The following is a 4,719-nucleotide window of genomic DNA, read 5'->3' on the forward strand; positions in this document are numbered from 1 at the left end:
GACTCTGTGACCCCCTGGGCTGTAGCACACTAGGCATCTTTGTCCCTTATCATCTCCTGAAGTTTGCCTAAGTTAATGTCCATTGCATTGGTGATGCCATCCAGACATCTCATCCTCTGATATCCTCTTCTTCTGCCCTCAGTCTTTCCCAGCATCAGGGACTTTTCCAGTGAGTCAGCTGTTTGCATGAGGTGACCAAAATACTGGAGCTTCAGTACTTTGGTCATCATATATTAAGTTATATGGCAGCCAGTAGGTTAAATGTCTTTGCCTATTTTCTGTTGCTTAGTCATCCTGATCAGTCTGTGACTAAAGTATAATTATAACCTATTTTACAGGGGAAGAAATGAGGCTGCATGTATGTTGGAAACTTTCTCAAGGTAAGTGGACTGAAGCTCAGGTACAGTGAGCTCAAAATCTTATCAGTTAATCCTCATTACCTATGTTGTCACCCTAGTAGGTGTCCAATAAATATTTGTGAAGAAAGCAGCTGTATACATTGACACTTTCTTCATTGAGCCAAATACTTTTTATAATTTGACCTGTAATTATGCAATGTGTGTGGTCAGCCACAGTGAACCAGTGCTTCTTATCATGCTTGGGGTCAATTTCAAGGATAATCCAGGAGAGAATTTCACAAGATATAATAAATCCAAATGCCTAACTTACATGGGTTTTAAGCACTTTTTATAGGATATAGGATTTCTTGTAGGTATTGATCGTAGTTGTAAAGTGGAAAGGCCATAAACTAACCTAGAAGACCTAGTTCTACATGTTCTGCCACTAACAAGCTGTATAAAATTGAGATGCCTCTTTTCCTTTCTAGGTTCTAATGATCTCTTTTATAAAATGAGCAACTAGATACAATATCCTCGCATGTCATTTCCAGTTCTGATCATTCCTATTCCCACATGCCCATGTAAGCAACAAACTATTAAGCCAGAGAGGAAAGAACACTGCAGATACCCCATATTCCCAGCAGTCCATGAGCTCCTGAGCTGATAAATACTCAAGGGGACTTCCTGGATGCAGCCTTATATTGCTCAACCCAGGAAGTTGGTAGAGGAGATGGGGGGTATGGGCAGGGCCCCCGCAACTGCTCTTGCTTCTCTGCACCCTCCATGAACTCTCTCAGGTAGGTAAGGTGGAGTGTCAGACACTCCAGACTTGGGCAGTAAGGCATTCTGACTCAGCTTAGAAATCCTGAGTGTTATGACAATCTGAAGACAGAAAGGCTGTCCCTATAGGAGTCAGGTGTTTTTATTTTTTAATTTTTCTGCATATTTTCACTTTCTATAGAACCACTTTCACTGGTTCTATATTTTCTACTGTGTCCTCTTATTCTCTGAAATCTTCCCATGCTTTCAGATTCAGACATTCATTTCTCTGCAGGGATTCTACAATGGGCTGTAGTTTGGAGGTAGATGTTCTGCAATAAATAAGCACTCTTACCCATTTCTCAAAACAAACGGGTACAGGGAGGAGGTCTATACGAAGACACTGGCTGCTTTGGAATCCACTTGGCAAGACTCTATGTAGTGCTTAAAAAATTCTCCAAATCAGGGATTTTGCATACAGAGGCAAACAGAAATGTTTAGGAAGAGCTTTCATATAGGAAAAACAAAGAGATTTTAAGAATGCAGAATGGAGGGAAAAATGCACCCTGAGAAAAAAAGATAGAGAAGTCCTAATACAGGTGGAGAGACAAAGGCAGATGAAAGCCTGAAGGTGTGGATTTAGAGCAGGTTTAGAACTCAGAGTTGCAAAGTATTTGATCCTAAGGGTTTTCACAACAGTTTACTTTTGGATCTTCACTACCCCATTAGCAAAGTTCCTTAGCCCCTCCGATTACAACAAAGAGAATCAAAATCCTGTGGGATCAGTGACTTACTGAGTGCATCTCCTGTGCTGGGGCTTGCACTGAGCACAGCAGGGACTGAAGCAATGAATAAGTGTCAGTGTTGGTCTCGGAGCTGGTGAGTCAGAAGGGGAGATAAGTTTCCTAATTCAACAGGAACTATCCTAACTCCATAATAGGAAGCTCTAATGCAGAACAGGCAGAGAAATAGGCACAAAAGGAGATGCAAATCTGCAGCTTATGAGAGTGGTAAAGAGAGGAGAGCAGTTATCTCCATTGCAATGACTGGTCAGATTTTCATGAAAGAGGAGGGCATCGTTGATCCTTGGTCACAGAAGATGGGTTAAATAGTTATGTTCAGACATTCTGGGAAACTATGGGAGCTGGGGAGCTGTAGTTAATGTCTGAATAATAGCAAAGAATATTGCCATTATTAATATGGATAACCAGTCTGGGTGTTTGAGGTACAAGTAGGAAATTCTGAGAATTGATATAGTACTGGACTACAGAGGGCCTTTAACTCTAGACTTGTGAGTTTGGTTTTGACACTTTGGTAGTGAAGGGCCATTCAAACTTTCTAATCAGAATGGTCCCATTTGCAGAGCTGCCTTTTGAAAATATTAGACCTGTTCCAGATTAGAGAATGATATAGAGGAAAGAGACTCATTAAGAGGGCATTATTATGGGCATACAAATGTGATGTCTTGGATACAAAGTATAAGAATATAAGTGGAAAGAAATGCAGAAAAGTGCTGGCAGATGCACTTAGGGTTCAGTATTTTCATTGACTGTGGTCTAATTTAATGTAGTAGATAAAGGAAAGACAGAAATAATATAATGTTTGGATTTCTGAGTCTTAGTCTCAGGCACAATTACAGTATTATTCAAAGAAATGGAGAACACAGATAAGAACCAGTTCCATGATATAGAGAACTGATTATTAATCCTGTGGTTTTCAGGAGCTAGATATGACTCAGTTTGAAGGAAATTATTAAGAAAAGACTTCCAGTATACTAAGTTATTGACACAGAAACTTAATGCCATAGGATAAATGGATAGAAGGATGAAAAGATAAAGTGGGAGCATCTAATGCATCTTGAAAGTGTGGAAGGTTAGCGCTGTGGACAGGTATCTTTCTATTCATCTACCTTCTAACTGGAGGGATGGAAGGAAGAACTGGGAGACTAAATATGAGTGAGAGAGCTGGGGAGTCATGATAAGCAGCATATTCAGTAGAGTGAGAGAATGGGAAAAGGAAAAGTTTACAGCTTGATAAGTAATTGGAATGTTCAGAACAGTCCAGGAAGTAGTCATCAGGAGCATGATGTCTTAGGTCTTGCACAAAGTAATGCCTGTTGATTGATAACAAGTTCATAGCTTTGAATGTGAGGAAGAGCATGGTGGGGAGAGGCACAGGCACAGAGGAAGGGAATGTGACCTGTTGAGCCAGCTGGATAACCTGAAAACATTTAGACAATTCCAGAAACCATGGGGAGCAAGAGGGGCAAGGAGTGATGTGGTAAACAAAATTGATTAAGCTATAAACTAAGGGTCTGGATGGGATAAGAGAGACTTAAAATAGGCTCATCAATAAACTGTACGTCTGTCTTCTCTACAGGAGGTGGCGCTACAGTACAAGTCCTCCAGTACAAGTCCTCCCAGCCTGGGAGCTATCCTCTACAACAGCTCAGAGTTGCCAACTTTCACCCTGACAGGGCTCCCAGAGCTGGGGACCTCCCAACGCTGGATGTTCTTGCTCCTCGGTACCCTCTACACTGTCTCCATTGTGGGCAATGCCCTTATCCTTTTCATCGTCAAGGAGGAGCAGAGTTTGCATCAGCCTATGTACTACTTCCTATCCCTGCTCTCAGTTATGATCTAGGTGTGTCTTTCTCCACACTGCCCACCGTGCTAGCCACATTTTGCTTCCACTTAAGGAAGATCAGCTTTGATTCTTGTATGGCTCAAATGTTCTTTATCCACTTCTTCTCTTTCATGGAGTCTGGGGTCCTGCTGATTATGAGTTTTGACTGCTATGTGGCCATCTGTAACCCTCTGCGCTACACCACCATGCTCACAGATTCCCGTGTTGTATGCATGGGCTTGTGGGCCATCATCCGCAGCTTCTGTATGATTTTCCCACTGCCTCTCCTTCTGAACAGGTTGTCCTTCTGCAAGGCCAATATACTGTCCCATGCCTACTTCCTTCATCCAGATCTCATCCACCTTCCCTGCGGTGACATCACCATCAACAATATTTTTGGTCTCTTCATTGTGATGTCTACCTTCGGCCTGGACTCTGCACTCATTCTCTTCTCGTATGTGCTCATCCTGCATTCTGTACTTGCCATTGCTTCTCGGGAGGAACGGTTAAAGACACTCAACACGTGTATGTCACATCTGTGTGCTGTGCTCATCTTCTATGTTCCCATGGTTGGTGTGTCCATGACTTCCCGTTACGGGAGGCATGTCCCCCGATTTGTGCACACAGTCATGTCCCTCATTTATCTCTTTGTGCCTCGCATGCTCAACCCTGTCATCTATTCCATCAAAACCAAAGAGATTAGAAGGCGGCTTGGTCGAATGCTATTCAGAACCAAGTTTTAGGCTAGAGGCACATGGAAAGGAAAAATGTCATTGGATATTTACTGTTACTCCACAAATTGGGGTTTTCAAGACCTGCTTTGACAAATTTTTAAACTTTTTTTGCTCAGAAATCTACTCTTAGGATTCCTTCCACCAGATATTTGATGACAGCCTGGCACTAGTTAAGACTGAAGACAACAGGTTTTGGCAAGTTACACTGAGTTATAGTTTATCCAAAAAAAAAAAAAAAAAAAGCTCAAATTTTACAAAAAATC

General features: G+C 41.9%; 1 pseudogene; it reads left to right on the top strand.

Moving 5' to 3' along the window:
• The first annotated feature begins 356 nt into the window (after positions 1-356).
• LOC101121708 (olfactory receptor 51I2-like) lies at positions 357-4,709 on the top strand (annotated as a pseudogene).
• The last annotated feature ends 10 nt before the right edge of the window (positions 4,710-4,719 follow it).

The sequence above is a fragment of the Ovis aries genome, chromosome 15 (genome assembly GCF_016772045.2).
Source record: "Ovis aries strain OAR_USU_Benz2616 breed Rambouillet chromosome 15, ARS-UI_Ramb_v3.0, whole genome shotgun sequence".
NCBI classification, from domain to species: domain Eukaryota; kingdom Metazoa; phylum Chordata; class Mammalia; order Artiodactyla; family Bovidae; genus Ovis; species Ovis aries.